This window comes from Microtus ochrogaster, unplaced genomic scaffold, assembly GCF_000317375.1.
Source record: "Microtus ochrogaster isolate Prairie Vole_2 unplaced genomic scaffold, MicOch1.0 UNK29, whole genome shotgun sequence".
Classification (NCBI taxonomy): domain Eukaryota; kingdom Metazoa; phylum Chordata; class Mammalia; order Rodentia; family Cricetidae; genus Microtus; species Microtus ochrogaster.
This window is the reverse complement of record NW_004949127.1, coordinates 827,255-850,214: the sequence shown is the minus strand read 5'-3', so window position 1 is coordinate 850,214 and position 22,960 is coordinate 827,255. Positions and strand designations below refer to the sequence as shown.

The window sequence follows — 22,960 nt, the reverse complement described above, 5'->3', positions numbered from 1 at the left end:
CGGCAATGCCCCCTCCCCCTTGGCAAAGCTCTGGGGACAGACATAAGCCAGTTTACCAGATGCAAATGTGAAGACTCAGCCATCTTACCAGCACAAACATCTGTGCGCTTTAAATCAGAATTTACCCAGTCTAAAAATCCAGGCCTCTTGAGAGCTTAGGAAGACCTCACATGGCTCGGTCCCAGCACATTGGGCTTCCACACTCCCTCTCCAGGCCACTTTTCTCAGGAGCAGCAGGTGCGGCTCTGCAGTTGTGACCCCTGACAGCCAGCGACCGCGTTACCAGAACGCTTGGCAGCAGCAAGAAAGCTGAAGTGACTTTTATGTCTTCTTTGCAAACAGGAAGCAGGAAATACACCTATGAGAACCATCGCAGCTCAGCCTCCCTGGCCACAGGATCAAAGTACTCAGGGTAAGTGTCGTAGGCACAGTCCCCTCAAAGAGCGGTGCTGGGCTTTTCGTGGTCTCAGTGTGCTGGACAGATGCCACTCCGGCCATGCAACTCTGGGGGGGAACGTGTGCACTCAGTGATAGCCAAAGACTATCAGCTTCAAAGCAAACGGATTTATGGATCAGTGTACACACACACAGACATAGAGATACATAAAATAATACGTTATCAAACCACAGGGTTTATATAAAATAATAAAAGTATAGGGATCCTGTGTAGGCGAGGAAGCGCACAACTCAAGTTCACTTATATGAAAGAACAAAACAAGGAAATAGTTTGGAACATTCAGCTGAAAAAAGAAACAAAATCAGACCGGAGTCAGGCTGATTTGGGGAAAACAGAAATGCACTGTACAGTTTGCTCCCTGGCGGCTCTCTTGGCACAGCTGTTCCCTGTAGGCTGGCTTTATTCTCAGGCCATGGCTCTGATTTCAGTCACCGGAGAGGATATCAGCCTCATCGTCCTCCCCAAACACCCCAGCGTCACTCAGGCTGAACCTGTCCATCACCGTTTGGTCAAGTCTAATACACAGAATGACTTCAGCTAACCCGGGTTTATCCCAAGAGGTGAAACTCGGGTCAACATAAATAAAAACAACACGGAGAGGCATTCGGGGTTCTTAGAGAGAGAGCAAGGGAGGAACGGATAGATGTGGAAAGAAGCCAGACATCTCTACCACAGCAAGGCTTGACAATGAGCTGGAATGTTGACAGCTAACACATGTGTCCACAAAAACACTAGACTAGGCCTTGGCTTGTCGGCTGCCCAAACCAGGAAGAGCAAGGCTCTGTATGTATTGTATGGCTCTGAATTTCCCAGGCCTTGCTTTACTAGAATTCTCTATCAACATGGGCTTTACTCCCCGAGGAAATGACTCAGAACTCCTTCGCGGTTACGAAATACATTCTATGGTGTGAAGAGATTCCTTTGCTTTCCGTCTTTCGTTTTGCCATCCAGACAGCTCTGCCAGAGTGGGCAGACATCAGCGCTGGAAGCAGAGATCATGACAGATGCTGCCGGCTGCCTCCCCAATGTCAGCCTGCCTCTCTCCCTCCAGAACACTAGTTTTGTTCAAAGAAGGGACTTTCAGCTGAGGAGGAGGGGTGGTGAGCCAGCGTGGGGTCCTGGACGTGTGGATGGAGGTTACAAGGTAAAAGCCACACAGTGTAAGACCTAAATCAAACGATGCCACCACACTGGCCTGCCCAGCCTGCTCCTGGACTGGCACTTGAGAATAAGAAAGCTCTGTTTGTGTAAGCCATTCTAGAAGGGTCTTGTTATAGGCCACAGAACATAGTCCTGCACCAAGAAATTTTCACAACCACCTTGATCGTGAGATAGTGAGAATCCGTGGCTTGCACTCATGTCTCCCAGCCACTGATAACTGCTGTACTAGGTTAGGCACTGCACTAGGTACTAGGTTAGGTTAGTGTTCCATCCTCTGAACACCATACAGGAAAACCCTTCACATGCTCATCCATTGTTGAGTCCTACTAAGGCAGAAATGTGGGTCCTTCTCCAAAGTTTCTAAGCCAGGCTGGCAGTCCACATCTGTAATTCCCAGTTCCTGAAGATCAGGGGTTCTAGGTAACCCTTGACTACAAAGCTCAATTCAAGGCCAGCCTGGGCTACATGAGACCCTGGCGTCAAAAAGGAAAATCAAGCAACAAGTAGGTTATTTAAATGACTTGATATACTCTTCAAATTATAGTTCAAATGGTGGTAGAAGATTCACCTCCCACCCTCCTTTCCTTCCTCTCTCTCTCTCTCTCTCTCTCTCTCTCTCTCTCTCTCTCTCTCTGGCTAAAGCAAACCTTCCTTTGCTGAAGCAAAGGACACTTGTTTTATTTCAATATAATTTCTCTCCAGGGTGTTTAGGGGAGAGGAGGCCCTCTTCCCAAATCCTGTGACGGAGGAGGTTTCTTCCTTGATTTTCTCATTCACTGAGCTATTAACAGCTATCAGAGCTCCCATGAAAGTTGAAATAACTTACCCAGCCAAGAAGAAACCATACCAAAGACTGATTCCAGGGGGATTAAGGGTTTAGCTGTGAAAAGCAAAAAGGCTTAAAAAATGTTTAGAGGGAGATCAAAAAAATGACATTTTTTCTGACCTCAAAAATGGGAAAGGACTCTTCAAGGCATATAAGTGCTAACCATAGAAAGAAAGACTACCGTATGTGTAAAGGGAATGTTAAGGTAAGAGAAAGAAGTTTAAAAGGAGAGGCTTGTGGGGGGCTCAGCAGATCAAGCTATCTGCCCCCAAGGCTGGGGGCCTGCCTTTATTCCCAGGAAGGAGAGCATCAACTCAGAAAATTGTCCTCTGACCTCCAGAAGTGTGCTGTGTGTGTGTCAGGTGCATAAGCCCCATCCATACCACCCCAAAATAATGAAATATTATTATATAAATTATATATATTATATAAAAGTTAAAAAACCCATATAGGCCAAACACCACTTTCCAAATTATATAAGGAAATGCTATGAATCAGCCATTTAAATAAAACAACACGATACCAAAGCAAGCAATAGATCCAACAGGCATGCCACAGAGGAGAAAGGTAGGCATGGTGCATGGGCAGATGAAAAAAGCCGAGCAACTGCGCATGCGTCATCATGACAGGCATGGCACATGGGCAGATGAGAAACAGAAATTGCATGCATCATGAAAATGCAAATTAGACTTTATTGTGGGTGTGAATTGATAGCAGCACAGAAGCTACTTCATTCTAGGGAACTGAGGGCTCACACACCCTTCTGAGCAAGTCTGCTTCTCCCGACATCGTCCGGGGCTGGGGCAGGCCCGACGTGTGCCCCCACGATTCAGGCTGAAGCTTCATTCCTAGTGCAACACCATTAAGGGCTGTAGGTCCAGCACCCTGTGCAAAGGCTCCATGTGCAAACCGCCATGTCCTTCTGCCTGTCTACTGTTTGGCTGCAGGATCCAGCATCTGCTCCCTCCTGAGGATGCTGTGTCAAGGATTCCCTGTGGAAGCAAAGATGGGACTCCCAGAAATCGAACCTCCCAGCACCTTCGCCTTGCACTTTCTGGTCTCCAGAACCGTGGGAAAGTCATCTTGTCTGTAAATGGCCCAGTCTTGGACATTTTGTTATAGTAATACAAACAGACCGATAGAACAGGATGAGCTTTTTTGAGTATTTGCACCCACCCACATTTTTATATATATTATATATATGGTATATTTTAACACCTTTATTCAAAATGGCAAGAAGCTAGACTTAACAACAATATCCATCAACAGAATAATGCCATATTTATTTGGTAAAAGGCTAGACAACACGAAACAACTGTATACAAATCCCGGGGGATTTTAGAAGTGTAGGGAATGAGAAAAAGGGAATCATCTGATTATAAAGTAAATAAAACACAAGAACAGCAAAACTGAACAGTGCCTTGCTTAGGCAAATGCATACACTGTGAATTTTTGTAGCTTGGCATGCCTTTGTCATATATATATATATATATATATATATATATATATATATATATATATATATATGTTTTCGTAACCATCTGTGTACCCAAGACACAGAAGGGCCCCACAAAAGCACAGGGCCTCACCGTCCAACATTTTAGAGTCTTGTCCAATCCTGGAGACCTCTCTAGCTTCCCCCTTTGTAACTTTGTCCCGTACAGATGTCAATAAACATAGCCATGCGGCTGTATTACACAGAAACATGTATATTTATAAACAGCGATACTGTTTACTTGCGTGCGCGCGCGCACACACACATCCAGCGAAGCATTTTTGAAATTCTTCCAAGTTGTTGCAGATACCAACCATTTAATCCTTTTCCCACCTGAGTGACGTTCCACGGAACGAGAGTCCCACAGTTTGCTTGCCCACTTCCCTCCATAGAACACTATATTTGTTTTGAATTTGGGGCTTTTACAAAAGCTGCTACGAACAACTATGTACAATAGTTCATCTGTATCTGTCCCAATTGCTTTAGGGTGACTGCTCCCGGCAGTGGTGCAGTGACTTCCAGGTCATATGGTAAGTGCATACTTACATTTAAGACATGGTCGCGGTATTTTCCAGAGGACCTCTCAAGAGCGGAAGACTGCAGGGAGTGTTACATCTTCGTCAGCATTTCGCGTTGTTACTATTGCTTACTTTGCTGTTCTGACAGTAGTGTAGCGCTGTCCCCATGGCTGTCTTCATCTCATTTCCCCAGTATGGGAGGGTGCGCTGGCTATCACTGAATTCTGTACAGTGAAATGTCTCCAGTCTCCCTTCATTCCCCCACAGAGTCCTACAGCTCCTATGCACCTGCTGAGTGCTGAGTCCTCTGCCTACTTCAAAGGTGTCTCTTGTCAGGTTCACGTTCAGCCGATTTCTCCCATCTCCTCATCTTCCAGCCTTTCATCTTAATTTGGATGCAGTCAGATTTATTTATTTATTTATTTATTTATTTATTTATTTATTTATTTATTTTTCTTTTTTTTACTTTTGTGGATCGTGTTTGGACTCGGGAGCAACCCATGGGTCCTGAAGGTTTCCTCCTGAAAGTTTTGTTCTATGTTCAAATTTAAGATCCACATGGGGCGATATAAAGTGCTGCGTTTTGAAGCTTTTGTTTTCGTTTGATATTTAAATCTTTGTTGGTCAATTTTTAAAACTACACTGTGTATGTGTGGGTGCAAGAGAGAATGTGTGCACACGTGTGTAAGTGTGTGTGTGCTCATGCGTGTGAAACACAGACATGAGTGGAGTCAGAAGACAACTGAGGAGAGTTGGGTCCTTGAGATAACGCTCAGGTCGTCAATCTTGGGGGCAGACATCTTTACCTACTGACCCGGCTCGCCAGCCTAAACCTCTCGAGATATCTAGCTATCCCCAGCACTACTCATCTGAGAGAATATTTCTTCACTGAATTACTTTGACACACCAACCACAAAGCACTGGGCTAGCACTTCGGACAGCTTCCAGGTCTTCTGAGGCTCTCTTGCCAATGCATCTACTGCCCCATGCTGGTATTATGTAGTCCTGACTACGGCAATTAATCGATTGCTGTATATAAATCTTAAAGTGGGGTTTACGTTATTCTTTTGACACACTGCTTTGGGCATTCTATTTTTAATTTAAATATTAGGAAAATATGGCTTACACTTCCACATCACTGTTCATCCTTGAAGGATGTCAGGATGAGAGCTCAGGACAGAAACTGGAGCAGAGGCCATGGGGGAAGTGCTGCTTACTGGTTTGCTCCTTGTAGCTGGCTCTGCCTGCTTTCTTATACAACTCAGGACCACCTCTCTGGAGGAGGCACATTCTTTGGAGGTCTGGGCCTTTCCATACCAATCATTCATGGAGAAAATGCCCTACAGACTTGCCTATGGGCCGACCTGACTGAGACATCCTCTAGCTTGTGTTGAGTTCCTAGAAAACTAACCAGGACACACCTACCATGTGTGCCCAAGGCTGTTACACCACAGCAATACCAGAGAAACCCACTCCTGCCTGCTTCCTGGGAGCTAAAGACATTGGATGGGTAGGAAAGGGGCCCAAGAGCCAAGTGTTTTGTATTCGGAAAATGTCCCACAGCTCTCCATTAGAAGGCTTCCTGGAGCTCCTCTATGCCAGCATATGTATGTTCTGGCTTTCCTTCCAGGGCAGGAGGTTGAGGCAGCAATGGGTGGGGTGTCAGTGCTCAGCCGCAGTTTCTTAGGGCACAGCATTTTCCTCTGCCTAGTTCCAGGCTAGCCCAGTTGGTCCCCAGCCTTCTGGCTGTCTCAAACCCCAGTCTCAGGTCAACCCAAGTGATCTCCAGCCTTATACTGTCTCAAGCCCTAGTTCCAGGCTAGCCCAGTTGATCTCCAGCCTTCTGGTTGTCTCAAGCTCTAGTCCCAGGCTAGCCCAGTTGATCTCCAGCCTTCTTGTTGTCTCAAGCCCAGCTGTTAACATGGATGCTTTCCTTCTCTCTCTTCTGGGAATCTGCTTCTCTCAGACTCATTGTTAACCTGGCCTCTGGTTCAGTTCAGCATCATGGCAGCTTCTGCATGGGAGGACTCCTGAACCTTCTGCATGGGAGTTCTCCTGAATCTTCTGCATGGGAGGACTCCTGAACCTTCCGCATGGGAGGACTCCTGAACCAAGTTTTGTTATCAGGGTACTTGACCCGACTAAATATACTACCCAGACAGTCTAATGGGTTTGAATTCACCAATGTTTTTATTGCTCCCATGGCTAGCAGATTCCAGCTTTCTTCTCTGCAAAGCAGGGGTGAAGAAGATTGATTTTAAAGACCCGGGCTCCTCTCTCTAGGACATGTTTCTGCGAGGTCACCAGCTGCTTCTCCTGTGAGTCTCTTCTAAGCCCAGCACAAGGAGGCAGGAAGATAAATGGGTGGGAGGACAAATTAGCACTGCAAAGCTTGATAAATACTAACATCAAATACTAAAAATAACCAGACAGCAGTGTCTGCTTTTAGGAATTTCATTTGTGCCTTTGTGTTGGGGCCACAGGGAGGAAGAGAAAGTACTTTCCAGCAGGACTGGAAATGTTATCTGGAGGCAGGAGAGCTTCAGCAGGCAGTACCACCCCACCCCCTCCTCAAAATAACTGTCTGGTCTCTCTATCTCTCATTTCTGCAGCTCTGTAAAGGCTCCCTCCCAGGGATGCACACAGCGCCTCTGCTCTTGCAAGAAGAGAGGTAAAGAGGCTGCGAAATTGCAGGCTTGACCGCATCTTCCCACCTGCAGAACTTCCAACTGCTTCCAGTGCGCAGAAGGGTGATGGGATCAGGGTGTTCATATCGATCTGTCAGTCCCTGATACCTGAGTGTGACATGGCAAGGCCCTTGATCACATAGACATGGTCTACATGATGGCAAGAACGCTAGATTAGGACTCCACAAGACTCCAAACATGCCCGCCCCCACCATGCCTGCTGTGCCTTTTCTAAACTGGGGATGTGGACAAACAACCCTGGTTGTGTGCAGGTCAGGATCTCTGGGCTTGAGGAAATGGAGAAGAGAGAGCCTGTTTAATTCTGCTTCTGTTATTGCTCTCTCCCTGGTGAGCGCTTCCACCTGCTGTGAGCTGATGTGGATTGCTAGAATAGAAAGAAAACACATGTGGAGGGAGACAAAGCGCTCCTTCTTGGATGAGCTGCAAGCCCCTCTGCATTCTTCAGCTTATCCCTCCCACAATCAACAAATAGGGTTTATTTTGAGCCTGAGCCTTCCTTTCTGTTCCCCAATTTTGCCTCTGTCTCATTCTCTCCCGATGATCCAGTCTAGCTGTGCGTGAAGGGTTTTCTATGACATTCCTGCCTCTTAACACCACATCTTTTCCCTGCTTGCTGCTTCCTCCAAGGAACCGGGTGAACACGGTGCAGCCCCCTGCAAGTATCAATCCACTATCTATTCATAACCCCCCTCCCAGGGCTCCCACACCTCCCCACTGCCCCTCTTTCATTCTGAGTCTGCCTCTCTGGCTCTTCCTCGGCCTCCCTCAATCCTGAAGGTTTGCCTTCTTCTCTGCCGCCTTAACAGACATTGCTCTCCTCCTGCTGCCTACCTGCTTCCTAATCGGAGGACACAGGTTCCTTCTCGCTGCCTCTACTCCTTCACCTAGGGCAGCCGGCTCTCCATTTGCTGTCCACAAGCTGCCTACAGATTCCCAACAGTCCGGGGCAGTGGGTTTGACCCTTCTCAGCTCTAATATATTGTGCCTCTTGATTCTGTGGCCATGCAGCAGCAACTTCCGGACTTTTCCTGGGACCTGTGTGTCATTCCTAGGCTCACTATCGTCTCTTCCTCCCCTCCTCTTCTGGCCAATGTATAAATGAGGGTATCACCACTGTCTAGAGTTGCCAGATCGAGCCAAACAAAAATACTAAATTTTTAGTTAAATTGAATTTTAGATCAACACTAAAAGATTTTTAGTATATATAGTCTAAAATTTCGTCTGGGAATTTTGATACTGAAATAGTATTCTTTTCCATCTGAGGCTCAGTTCCGGGCTCCCTACTCTTTAATCTGACAACTACTGTATCTGTTTCTTCAGAGTTTATCTGTAACTTCTCCTTTTGGTTTTCTATCTTGTGGCTCCAGTAATAACTTTTTTCCCCAGAAAAAAAACAAAGACTAAATCTTCCTCTCTGCCCCCAGCCTTTGCTGCTCTCTCCCTTTCACCTCTTCCCCCTCCTTTTCTCATTTCTGTGTTTTTCTGTGGATATTTATAGCATGTCTGAACTCATTTGAAATGGAGATTCTGCTATGACCCCAATCTTGCTCCCTCGAAACCTTAGTTTTTGTTATCTTCTTTGGCCTTCCAATTACATCAGCTCCAGATCCCGCTTCCCTCCCTCTTCCAGTGGCCAAATCTTGGTTGGCTTTACTGCAACCATGGCTCTCAAATCCGCCTTCTCTTCCATATTCCTGGGACCTGTAGGTTTGAGCCCATCATTAAATCCTACCACTCTTTTGAAACTGGCTTTAACTAGTTCCATAATCTCTATTCTCTTTTCTTGTAATCTCCACACATGGCCGCTGAATGAGCACCCTAAAGTCTGAGTGTGGGGGTGTCGCTCCCTTGGTTGAAGAAGCTCTTCACTAGCCAGTGTGTGAAGTCCACACCCCCGGCCAGTGCCCAGAGCCTGCTCCGATGTGATCTTTCTCAGCTCATTGTCCTGTGGCCACCTTGGGGCCTTCAGGACACAATCTAAGGCCTTGCCCTATTGGGTCACATTCAGACTTAAGTGTAGATTGCTTTTAAAGGGACACATGTAGATTGGTGGCAAATATATACTATTTGCAGAATTACAAGAGCAAATCAGTTAGAAGGTAATCATATTGTGGGCCAGAGAGATTGCTCAGTGGTTAGGAGCACTTTGCTCTTTTTGCAGAGGACCCAGGTTGGGTTCCCAGCACTCACATGGTAGCTAACAACCATCTGTAACTCCAGTTCCAAAGTAGCTGGTAACCCTCTTCTAGCCTCTGAGGGTATCACATGTACATGTAAGCAAAACATTCATGAAATAAAAATAACTAAGTCTTTTTAAAAAAAGGAACCGCATTAACAGATTGAAGTAACTAAATAAGTCGTTAGGAACTGATGTCAAGAAGTCACTTCTGCACAAACTTAGTGTCTCCAGGTACAGATACCGTCAAGTTCACGTTAGCATCTTATATCTCTGTGATATCAAGTCACTGACTCTTAGAGAGAGCCACCTACCCATTGCTATCTCTCTTCTGAGCTTTGGAACTGGGTCCCTTTCTTGTCACCCTGCTTCTTACAGATAGACACTTACAAAGCCTCTGTGACAGCTGCTGCCTTCTCTAGGATGGGAATCTGCAAACCACAGGCTCTCCATGCTCCTAATCTACACCAGAGTGCTCCAATAGCACCGATCTGTATCGCAGTGCCCAGTTCAGGTTAGAGAGCTCTACTTCTGAGGATTAATAACTGAGATGTTTGGTGGGGGGTGGAAATTAGCACACAGGGAAGACACAGAAAGGTGAAACAGCATCTGCCCCATGACAAAGGTCTGTGGCACGTGAAGTGTCAACAGAAGCAGAGGAGGGGACCTGCCACAGAGAGCGTGGAAAGGGCTCCTGGTAAGGTGAGGCCGGGAAGAAACTCCAGAAAGTCAAGGGCAAACTTGACTCTACCCATTTGCCTAAGCTGGGTCTCTGGGTACAAAGAACCATCACAGCTAGGAGGAGAGCAGATGGAGTCGAAGCAGTGCTTCTCGAGATGTTATTTTTCTGGCTTCCACGCTTCAGAAACATCAAGACAAACCTACAATTTCCCTTTCCAGTGGGTCCTGGGTGCCGCCATCCCTTGCCACCATCTGAACACGGAGGCTAGGACCGTGGCAATGGGTGAGAAGGATGAAGATGCAGGAGGGGTGTGAACGAGCAGGGAGAGGAAGCAATAACTTCATTGCAATAACACAAAGCTGGGAAGAAGGTAGGAAGGGCTCCACTTTGAGGAGTCATGCCTCCTTCGGCCCTAGGCACCAGCCCACGTGAGCTCTATCATGAGATACACAACAGATACATTCAAGCATTCAAAATACTCGGATGTGCAAAGTTTCACAGCTGGTCACAGGTTCATAATAGCTATGTGCCCCTTTCGTGGGGGAGACGCTGCACCACGCAGAGAGAGAGAGCCTGCAGGGTAGCACAGCTCCCCTGCCTCTCCAAAGAGAGTGCCTTAAAGACTCCTCTGGCAATTTTAGCTACACAATAATAGAAAACACCCCAGGCAGAGTGTGAGAGACCAATCTTGTAAAGAGCAGGATGGGACGGTGTAAACAAGAACAGAAGGAAAACATCCACCCGTTTATAAAAACGCTGCTTTTGATAAGGGACTAGGAAGAAACCCAGTCACAAATATCATGGAACAAAAACTCAGAGCAGTGTTAAATCACACACCAGGTGGCTGTGAGGATCCATCCCATTCTACCAACCCCTCCCCTCTGGCAGTAGGCTTGCTTTTACATCCTTCTAATTTTATACGCTTGGGTTGAGGAGTTTGCTTCTCTTTCCAAGCAACATGACCAGCATTTTAGCTGGGGGGGGGGGGGGGGAGGGAGGCAGTTGGAGCTTCCCTGAGTCTCTGCTTCCTTTAGTGACCCCAACAGCACTGAGTTGGAGCATTCCAAGCCACGGCAGTCCCATCTTCCTTTGCACATCCTTGGCAATAAAAATACATGCACATACGCATACTGAGTCCCCATATAACTCTTATAATCAACACATTATATAACAACACATTAGAAAGATCCAGGATCCTTTATCTTTCCAAATACGCCCACTGTTGACTAAGTGTGGGGTAAAAGGAGAGAGCAGACACTGACTTTGAAGGCCGCACAGACCACAGGAGAAGGGAGACTTGGAAACACAAGGCTTCAATCAAGGAGGAAGCCACCTTTATCCCTCAGCTGCGATGATAAGATGCATGCTAAGCAAGAGTTTATAGGAAGCCATAATTTTAGACAAGCCACATGGAGTAAACCTACACAGACCAGATCATAACAGAGTCATACATGCTAAGTATTATGTAAACAAACTGAAGCCTGAAACCTGTTAGGAGGAGCGGGGAGGAGGAAGATTGATGATTAAAGTTATCTATAGCAGTCGGTCAGAGCAGGGCAGTTTCTATGAGCAGGCATGATAAAGAACACGTCTCTATTTCTACCCTATGAGATTAGGGAGAACAGGAACTCTGGAAACGAGCAAGCTGTCCTTTGCTTCCTATTTCCTTCTGCCCCCTAACCCCCTCTGCTCGCCCCACTGGAAGCCTGGTTTATTTCACAGAATGAGAGGCTACCTGGCTCTGGAATCATGAGCAGGCCAGACCTCCAACTGAACTGCTGCAGTGTTGTCTTTGGCATCTCCCACTTGGGGTGAGAACACTCCCCATCAGGTGCTTCCAAGAATGGACCAGGGATGAAAGAGGTGCCACGGCTGAACAGGCACAGCCATGGGCCAACATTCATTGCTTCCTAGAAGGTGGCAAGCGCTATTCTGTGACATCCTCCTATCTCCGCCTCCATTGCTGTCTTTCTTGCTCAGTGGTCCCGCTCTTGACCTCAACCTCCAAACTCAGAAATTTGCCCAAGGACTTATGGTCAGTAAGCAGAAAGACGGGGAGTGGAAGCCAGGGTCGCAAAATGAGAAAAGCTCTCTTTTAGTTCCCGTCAGCCTCCTCGGCTGTGGAGCAGCCTGACCCTCCCTGCCCCAGAGCATCTGACCCAAACGGCAGGAGTTTGGGTTTCCACTTTTCAAACAGCTCTCAGCATAAGCAACTGCATTTGTGATATGTTTTAAGGGGAGACAGATGGATTAAAAAATACTTCCATGTTTCCAGAGTCAGGAAGCTCAACATTGGAGGTACATTACTTTGGGGTCTTAAAGTCATGTGACTCATGATTTCTTAGGACACGATCCACTTAGGACAGCTAATTTTCAGTTGGAATGCCCTCAAGGAGAAGATCCAGAGGCTGAGATGTAGAACAGATGCCTGGAAAGAAAGGTAGGGGCTTGAGGATGGGCAGACAAGGAAGACGGGGTGGCCCTAAGAACAGGTGTGGAGGCTTTGCTGGGCCTACCGGTGTTTGTGCTCCTGAAATGGAGAGGTTGTACCATACTCCATTGTAAGAACTCTGTTAGGTAAGAGGAGGAAGAGGAGGAGGACGGGAGGGGAAGAGGAAGAAGAAGGGGGGATGAGAATTAATGACATCGAGCACCGGGGACACGGAGTTTAGTGTTACGTTATTAAACACAAGCAAACTTCTAAGTTCTTGCTTTTCAAAGATTGTATAGTCCTTTGAGAGAAACTGTCCCAGCAGCAAGCAACCCATGAGAAAGTCGGGGCAGGAAGCTCAGAATCTGTGTGATTTGAACTTCAGGAAAGAAGAGGTCAGACTTGAAGGGGGTGGTGTCAGCTCTGCCGGAGACACAGTCTCAGGGGCAGTATCGGATACAGAGAAACGACATGAGTGGGTGAGTCTGTCTTGTTTACAGCGTGAGCTTGCACTGCCTGCTCCAGTTGCTGCTTGGGCGCTCCCTAATCACTGACAAGCAAAACGCCATTAGTTTGTCTCCAGAAACAAAAACCCGATGGCAGATGCATTGTTGAGGTCTTACGAATACAATGCTGCACTTCAAAGCAAACCATCTTCCCACACAAAGCCTATTGATCATTGCTACAACTGTCAGCTAAACACATCCAGAATTTCAGTAAGAGGTGAGTTACCAGATTTATACATTAAGGTATGTGTCAAATAAATCTGAGGACACTGTTGGGTGATCCCAAGCCCCACCCAGGAAAGAAACACACGGAAGAGCTTGAGTGACACCAGAGGTCAGGAGCTGAGGGGGATTCTAGATGGTTCCACTGGAGGCAGCCTGAGGAAGACTCACCATCTCTCACCCAGAGATAAACACATCCCTGCATGCGCTTGCCCCAGGCAGGAAAGGTGACTTGTTTTTACCTCCACTATTGTCTATATGTTTTAACAAGACACCTTTATTTAGTTCCTACAAAGAAAACAACCCCAAAGCGGAAGAGAAGGAAGGGAGGAAGCGTTGACCTTTTGGTGATAAATGAGTTATTTCACCAATAGCCACGGTCTATTAGGCTCCGTTGCTCTGGAACACAGCCCTTTAGAGCCCTTGGCACAAGGAAAGCCAACATCTACAGCCCGGGGCTTACTGTGAGTGAGCTGGGAAATGGGGAGAAGACTGGGAAAGGAGAGAAGGGAGGCAGGAGGACCATGGGAATCCGGTTTTCCTGCAGTGTCTTAGCCGAATGACTTCCAATGTGTGTTTCCCCCTTGCCTCACCTTAGGCCTCCATCAAGACAGCTGCAGATCTGAGTCCTAAATAGCAAAGACTTTGTGTCCCCTCACTGGCTATTAGTGGCCTCATCAGGGACTCTCCGGACAGCGATCACGAGACCCAAGCCCACCCACAGATGCTGGCAGAGTCCTGAGTTTATTTCCAGTCAAGCAGCTGCTGGAAGGTGACTTCTGAAGCCTAAATATGCAATAGGGCTTCTCGATGATCCGGTTTTCCCAGAGCCAGCAGACCAAAATGAGAAAAAGATAACCCGAGATGCCAAAGATGTAGGTAGTGGTTACAGTAATTTATGGAGAACCATGGCAACACCAGCGGTTTCTGTGTGTGATATTTAATGAGAAAAGGACTCAGAATTCATGATAAGGAGTCTGCAAAAGCGAATACCCAATATATTTTAAACACGCAAACACATGTAAAGCATGAGACATACAACTTTAATGATATCATTCTACCAATTAGTTATTAGTGGACAGAAGTTTGAAATGAAAGTATGAAAAAAAACCAAATTGCCTTAAAATGAATAACCACGAAAAACAGGCAGTGCTATTATATTATCTGAGCTTTGACTGAGTGAGTTCTCAAAATTCATAAACATGGTTGCCAAGAGCATATTTATGTGCTAGAAAAAGACTAGTCAGAGATACAGTGATACATTTAAGAACTGTCTTCAAGTATTTTTTTCTGATGCCTTGATCTTCATGTAATCCTAACCCTCATCTGATAACTTTGAAGGGCTCTGTTAGTTTGGGGTGAGAGGCAAACCCATTTGTTTACCTCCAACAGAAATCTGTTCAGAAGCAAGCAGTGAGCACATCCCTTTAATCCCGACTTTTGCTGCTTTGCTTGACTATGGTAGCGATCCCAACAGCCATGAGATCCCAATGTCCCACAATGTCCCACAACTCATGACCTATACACATAAGTATACCCTCGAGCGATCCTCAGTGTGAGCCTTGCCTGTGAAGTTCAGGCTTGGCCTGTCATTACCTTTAGCCAGCAATGGTAATGCCAACTGGGTAGGTATTTCCCTAATTGCTTTGTAAGACACCAACTCAGAAAACAAGAGAGTCTTCCGCTGGCTTTGAAACCATAAGCTGTCATGTGGACACAGGGCTATGAAATGTCACAGAGCATGGGGTGATGGGTAGTTCCTTGACGAGGACAGATCCAGGTGACAGTCCCAAAGAAAACCAGAGACTCAGTATTCCAAGTGCAACTGAATTTCGTAACTTCACGAACTGAAACAAAACCCTTGAGCCCTGATAAAGGACCAGAGGGATGAACAGCTGGCTTGTGAGACAGTAAGCAAAGCTGGGGCTAGCTGCCCGCGGACTCAGCGCATGGAAACAGATCTAAGTCCTGTATTTGTGGTGGTTTGTTATGTAGCAATAGACAACAAGACTCACGGTTTCTGTTATGCCTTGGCTTTGAAGTGTCCCACAGGCTCATGTTTTGAACACGAGGCCCTCACTTGTGCATTGTTTGAAGGCTGTGGGGTCTTTAGGAGGTGAGGCAGGGTTGGGTTAACGGAGACAAGCCCTTGGAGGTTATTCCCAGCCCTGGTTCCAGGTAGCTTTCTCCATTTCATGGTCTGCGGGGGAAATACTGTTGCCTTGTCTCCTCTACAGATGGAGCCATTTTGCCTTGGTTTCCCCGCTATGCCAGGCTGCAATCTCTCCAAAACCATGAGTCAGACGAGCATCTGTTCCCTTCTGTTTCCTGTCAGGTGTGTGGCCACAGCGAGGCAGAAGGAACCAAGAGAATTCTAATTCTCTTTCTACTCAAATAATTATGTTTCAGCTTTGACAATTATTTTGTTCCCTGTTTTTTTTCCTAGTTATTACTGTTTGTACTTTTGATTTCCAAACAGGGACCCATTATGTAGCCAGATCCTGAACTCCAGATCCTCCTACCTCAGCCTCATGAGTGCTGGATTACACACATGCACTACCACACCCAACTTGTTCTTCTTTCCAAGGATGATATAAATATAGCTGAATGCTGTATAAATGAATATTGCCTGTGTAATTTAAAAGTTCATTGATGAATATACTTCTCTAGGTAGGAATCTTGAACACAAACAAATTATACACCAAAGTGATTTTCTTCTCCATACTTAAAAATTAGCAGGTGGGGGTGGTAGGGATGGCTCAATGGTCCAGAGAGACTCCTTGCAGAGAACCTGAAGGTTCCCAGCACCCATGTTGGGTGGCTCACAACTGCCTGGGACTCAAGCTCTGGGGGGGGGGATCTGACACTTTCTTCTAGCTTCTGTGGGTAACTGCACACATGTGCACATACCACACACGTATACACATAAATAAAAATATTTTTTTTACATTAGAAGGCTTGGTTTGTTTGCTGTTGCTTTGAGGGAGAGGTATACTTTCACTTTTAAAAAATTAAAATTTAATCTTCCAATATTTATAAGTTAAGAATTTATAGGACCATTGTGAAGATAGGCAGAGAGAAACTGTGGACTCCAAGCTCAGCTATCCCAATGTTAATAATGGTGTGTATCACAACCAATACATGATAAAGCACACCACATCTCATTGCCAACTACGCTCCACACTTTATTCCTGCTTTCTTAGCTTTATGTCCGCCCCAGAGTCGACTTGGCTATGATACGAGCTGACATTCAGTCATAGTTTGACTTAGGCGTCTGCCTGGGACAATTTCCCCTACATCGCCTGTTTTAACTACACTGATGGTTCGAAAGAGTTCTGACCAGACATTTAGAATAGACAGATATTAGACTTCGTCTTATGTTTGCCTCATGGTTAGAGTCAGGGAGCATGTGGGGATGAAAATCCCAAAGGTAAAGTGTCCTTCTCACTATAGATTAAAGATGTCTCTTATTGATATGAGCTTATCTTGTGCATTTCCTGCCCTCGTCTTCATCAACCCTTTACTCAAAGAACCCCCGCTTTTAATGTAGGACAGACCTGGGAAGCAGAGTTTTTCTAGGCAGGGAGCTCAATGCTATGCGGGTGTCGATGCTTTGAAAGCAAACCAGTGCTTCAGTCTCCACACAAGACACGCAGATGTTCCTACCCTCGTCATGTCATGTCCTCATTTCTGGACATGACAACTCTTACCCATAATCCCAGCACCCAGTAGGGAGAGACAAAAGAAGGGCCGTAAGTTCATGGCCAGCCTGGGCTCCATAGTGAGTCTGGAGACAGCCTGAGCTGTGGAGTGAGATTCTGTCTTAACAAACCCCAAACAGAGAACAATAAGAAATAAAATCAAACTTTAACAAGTATTTTAAATGGCAATCATATCAGCCAACGAGGAGGTCCTATTAGAATCACTGTAAGGGAGAGGACATCAGGCCACAGAGAGGAGCTGACATAGGTGTAACCACTAAGAGGCAGAGTCGGGGATCGAAATGAAGAACCCAGATCCAGATGTACCCAGATCCACAGCTGGCGCACTTCCCAAGGCTCCACATTGTCTCACAATATGGACTGAGGGCTCACAGAGATGCTATCGCAAACTGACAAGTCACCCAACCCATCTATACATTCCCCAAACATATATGTGCCCGTCAAGTGCCAGGCTCTGCTATAATTGATGCCTGGCACCGTCTGAAATACCACTTGGAAGATGGCCCAGCTTTAACATGTCAGGGGAGGTTGCTGTGTGTATCCCTGGAGGTAATCTGAGCATTATTTTTTTCATCTCTGTCCATTTATTAGTTCTATCAATTTTAAAGCGATGGCTCAGTATTTCTCCTGTACATAAAACCGTCATTCCTTCTGGTGCTGTTCACCGATAAAATACTTGAACGAAACGATTTTTGTGAAAGCATTGAATAAAACACAGGTTCCCGTGTGCAGCCGAGAAGAGAATTCTAAATGTGCACTTACTGTGTGGCTGTCACTTTCAGGAGGCTCCACAGGACCGGAGTTGAGAATGATCTGAAAGAAACAGGCAACAGAACAGAAGTGAGCAACACCTTTCAGGGGCATCCTCGCTGTGCTCAAGGGGCGCGCCGGAGGCTTGGCTTCCCGAGTCACTGTCGCAGATCAACAAAATAGGCTCTTCTAGGACACAAGACAGAGCCAATACCATGGGAGGCCGGGATTGACTCCCTAACAGTTCCAGGATCCTTGGAAGATTCTGAGGATCTGAGGCCCTGAGGAGGAAGGACACCGGAGAAGACGGGTCCTCAGGGTCAGCGCCTAGCACCAAAGGAGCTGCCTTCCTCGTGTGTAAAACACAACTGGAAAATAATACACTGAGCAGTCACAATCCACAGTGCTGGGGACATTGCTCAGCCCATAAGGAGCTTGTCACACAGCCAGAGGACCCACATTTCATCCCTGGAATCCACATAAAGATGCCAGGCATGATGACACAGACTTGAGACCAGTGCTGGAGAGGCAGACAGGCAGAGCCCTGGATTTGCTGGGACTAGCCTACCCTACTACTAACTAGTTGTTGTGACCAGCCTACCCTACTACTAACTAGTTGCCATGACTAGCCTACCCTACTACTAACTAGTTGCTGTGGCTAGCCTACCCTACTACTAACTAGCCCTGCCATGACTAGCCTACCCTACTAACTAGTCTTGCTGGGACTAGTTAGAGGCCAAATGGAAGAGTCTGGCTCACAAACTAGGTAAACGGCTCCTGAGGAATGACACCCCCAGTGGTCCTCTGGTCTTCATGTGCACATTGCACATACACGTGTGCACACACAAAAACACATATACACACACATATAAATATTTTAAAGCATCAGTAAGGAATGGTAGATGGTTCCTTGGGAAAAAGCTCCTGTTGACTGAGCCTGCTAAGCTGGGTTTTATCTCAGGAACACATGGTGGAAGCAGATAACTAAGAGCAGAAAGTTAGATTCTCGGGACAATAGAGCCCAGGAGAATGAAAGGATCCAAGTGAGCCGTCTGGGAGGAGACCAACTCGGGCAGTCTGCGGAGAAAGGCCCGAGGCAGAAGATGGGGTCTCCAGACCCCACCACTAATGGACACGTGTCTGGAGTTTAAGCCCTCTCTTTGAAGAAAGGACATTTTAATACCTCTGGGGCCACCAGTCTAGACAATCCAATCGATCTCTATAATGTAATTCCAAAGCTACCAAGAGGCCAAAGCCCTCTAAGAAGATCTGCTTTAAAAATCCCAGCTGGCATCACTGAATTAGTAAGGATCAATGCTACCTTTACTGGGGGTAAAAGCCCAAGGACTGTACAATCATTCATCCTCCCTGATTGTTTTAAAGTTAAAACACCGATTGCAATAATTCGACATGAAAAGGTAACTGACGTGATAGAAAACGTAACTGCTGAGTTCTGTTGAGGATTTGGCGAGGCACCACATTTGTGGCCATGCTCATCTCAGGCCGTACACCAAGGGCTCTTCCAAGCCTTGGCAGAGAACTGAAGGGAGTTGAGACAGAACTCGGAGCTTCTTTGCCTGCAGCTTATACCTTTGCCTACAGAACAGCGGCAATATATCTCAGCGGGCCAACGATTGAACCTTTGAGTGTTCCAGAAGTGACCGATCTTCCTTTATGTTTAGTTTCAGCCATAGAATAATTCTGATGTAAAACAGATTCTTGTAAGTTTCTCACTTGAAGTCTATACATTTAATAGACACCATTGAAAAGCTTTGGCTTAAAGAAAGGAAATCTCTCTGAGCACAATTTAGAACAGAAAAAATATGACTGGATGATTTTTATAGACTGTCCTTTAACTCAGTTATTTTGGAGACATCCAAGCATATAACTTTAAGGATGGCATTCTGAAGCTTTTTCATTCCTAGGGTGTGGAAATGATGAAGAAAATCCACAATGGTTTGTACATTTTAAAGTATGTATAGTCAGCTCCATGTCAGGCTTTGAGAATTTACGGGGGGCAGGGTGAAATGGCAAAGCCAGTGAGCAATCTGACCCCGCCATGGAGCCCCACAGCATCACACCTAAGAGCTTCTGAAGGATCAGGGCAGCTGGTAAGCCAGCAGCACAGGCCAGGAGGATTCTCTTTTCTCTAAGCCTTTGCACTGGCTTCAGATCTTCCTACAGACCAGTGTACACTTAAATGCAATCTACCTACCCATAGTCTACCTACAGACCACTCTACATAGAGACACGTGCTACTTACCAACACATGTACCTGGGACCAGGGGAGACGATTCACATCCAGAGTGTTCTGCTACGCACCTTCCTAATTTATGCTACTACTTGGAAGACAAAGGATGGGAGATGATAGAAGCTCCAGGAGGCTGGGGTCCTGAGCATCTGTTAGCAGGAGGTTGATCAGAACGACCACATGCTGTGGACACACGAAGAGGAATATGCCGTCATCCTCCTAAATCTATTTACCGTTGGCTTCAACTTTTCCTTTAAGATCTCTGCTTGGAAGCTTTACGGTTTATGAAGAAGCAGATGAATGTTGCTGGTTAAATTGACTTTTCCATCAGCCCAGAGCAAACTCTTTTATGACAGTGATAAGGCTTAATATATTTTCTATTTGAATATGCAAATCTCGAAGTTGGTGTGCTGTGGAGGCTTTAGGGGCTGTCAGCATCTGGATCGAGCATGACGTGGAGCAGTTTCAGTGTTGTGGGGAGGCACTGTGGAGCTGCAGTATTCCTGAGGCACTACCGCCAAGCCCTGGTCAGCCCTGCCATCCCTCCACGCTAGTAGGAATGGGAGGAGTCAACGGCCCATCAGGCATGTATACAATTTTTCATCTGAAACCTGGCATTTTTAGAGAGCAATACGCTTTTTAAAGTCTTGTAAACGGCCCATCACTCCTTACATTTCTTTTTCATGGGATTTAAAGTATGTTTGATAACTCATGCTTCAAATTCAATCCTAGTTTTCCTCAGGAAGTGGGAAATGTTTGATATTTATTCATCTGGAAAAAATGTACCATGCCCCAAACACAATTAAACTGAAAACAGATGATGCTCATCTTCCCAGGGGCATTTAGCATAAGCTAAATATACTCACAACACAGCTGACCATCTCAAACACGGCTACCGGAACCAAAGCTGTGTCAAGGACAGCCTTGTCAGCGAGGAGCCACACATCCTGCAAGGCGGGGACATCTGAGCACCACGCTTTACAGAGGCAGCTAATAATTGTTTTCAATTTTTCTTTCATTTCAACGAAAAATGATTGCCGAGAAGACAGCACCATGCACGGGTGCCGTGGCACGCGGGACGAGGACAGAGATGACTTCCAGAGTCCCTTCTCTTTCCCTCATGGGCTCCAGAGATTGAACTCGGGCTGTCGGATTTGTGGAGAAGATGCCTTTGCCCACAGAGACGACGCACCAGTGCACAAAACTATTTCAAAGCCTTGCCTCGTCTCACTTTCTGCTTTTAGCCTGAGTCCACAGAGGAGGATTAATCTGGCTCTTTCAAATGTGGTAAACATGAGCATTAACTATAGATAGAGTGATTTAATAGGGTTCTAACTTGTCTTTTAAAAACCATTTCTGGGCCTGCTAGCGCAGCTCCGTAACCAAGTGCGTGCTTAGCATGCACAAGGTCTTGGGTTTGATCTCTGTTAGAAACAAAATAAAACAAAACCGTGTTACTGCCATTGCTACCATTTTACCTGGACTAGGTCCTCCCAGGGCTGGGCTTCATTCTGATGTCATCATTCCGTGACTTAAGTCACAAGGCATGATTACTTCTCTAATTTATAGTCTACAGTTGATCTAAAACCCAGAAAGTGAATGTATAAACACACACACACACACACACACACACACACACACACACACACACACATATATATTTAAAATGGACACCAAGAAACCAGCCTGACTCCAGAGAACAGAGATTGGCTGCATGGGATTAAACAAAGGTCTTCTTTAGACAACCAGCATGCTCCAAAATGTCACAGAGGTCGTGGAGGGCTCAGAGACAGTTCTCTCCTCTGTCAGGTCGCCTGCAATGGAACACTCTGGAAAGGGCTTGGCTGGCTCAATTAAGGAAAATGCAATCACCCAGTAGTCAAATCACGAGGGTGTCTTATCTAGGGAACGCTGAAGTGCTCACTCCTAAGGAGAGAAGCCAGCTCGTCATTTACTACAGACAAATGAAGTCATCAAAAGAGGATAGGTAAGAGACAGATTCACGAGCAGGGCAACCCTCTCCATCTTCGGAGTTTTCCACGGGCATTGACCGTTAGCCCCATTACCACACGATGGGTATATTTCTTTTGTCTTTGTCTGTCTATCCCCACTGGGAAGGAAGTCTTTGAGGACATAAACATGTCTGGTTCATTGATGTAAGCTGATAATTGCTACAGATCCCGTCAGCATGCGCTGACTCAATGACCACATGAACGGGTCAACAGTGCAGAAGCCACTCATAGAAAATCATTGGGAAGACAGAGGGAGAGGGTGCTGGGTTACCCTAAATGTGGGCAGGGAAGAAGCTAAACAGGAGTCAGAAGATGTCCGTGTGAGGGTCATTTTGTCTAGTCAGCATCTGAGCCTTCTAGAACTGTCTGCCCTGAGTCCCCGTGGCTCTGGTCCTCAAGCAGGCCCACGCTCCTCTCCTCACCATGGATGGGCCCAAGCACAAGGCAGAAGCTGGTTCTCTCCGGATATTTAAGCTGCAGCTAACAGCAGCACAGGGAGTTGGGCCGCCAGTCACCGCAGTGCCTTGGGAAGACCGTTCATGCCTCCCGCCTCCTCTTTCCCAAGGCCTATTTATTTATTCAGCAGCTAACATTCTATAAGCCACTGATATCCTCCCCATGGCCTCTGGTTTTCAAAAATGATTCCAGTTTCTCAGCACACATCTGTTGACATAGTGTATATTTCTATGCCTACAGGAGGGTGATTAAAAGGAAATCAAATGCATTTTAAAGGCCTTGCAATGCTGAATTAGTACCAAATACTGACTGTTCACAAGTATAGAGCCAAACCCCTTATATGAGTTGGCCAACTCACTCTTCAGAAGCATCCCTAGTAGTGACGGTTCCCAGTTTAAAATAAAAAGACTGGGATGCAAACGGACTGCATGCAAATGGGTGGAAATAGAAAACACTATCCTGAGTGAGGTCAGCCAGACCCAAAAAGAGGAGCGTGGGATGTACTCACTCATATTTGGTTTCTAGCCATAAATAAAGGACATTGAGCCTATAATTCGTGATCCTAGAGAAGCTAAATAAGAAGGTGA

The 22,960-nt window shown here is 46.2% G+C and overlaps 1 protein-coding gene across 2 annotated transcripts in view; it reads right to left on the bottom strand.

The window, feature by feature from the left end:
* Positions 1-22,960, bottom strand: part of Ncald (neurocalcin delta) — a 357,614-nt gene that overhangs the window by 148,620 nt on the left and 186,034 nt on the right. The window contains exon 3 of one of the 2 annotated variants that reach the window (XM_005368114.3): positions 17,667-17,717. The exons of the other annotated variant lie outside the window; for it this stretch is intronic. The gene's annotated coding sequence lies outside the window, so the exon portion shown is untranslated. The remainder of the gene's footprint in view (positions 1-17,666; positions 17,718-22,960) is intronic. 2 annotated transcript variants of the gene reach the window in all.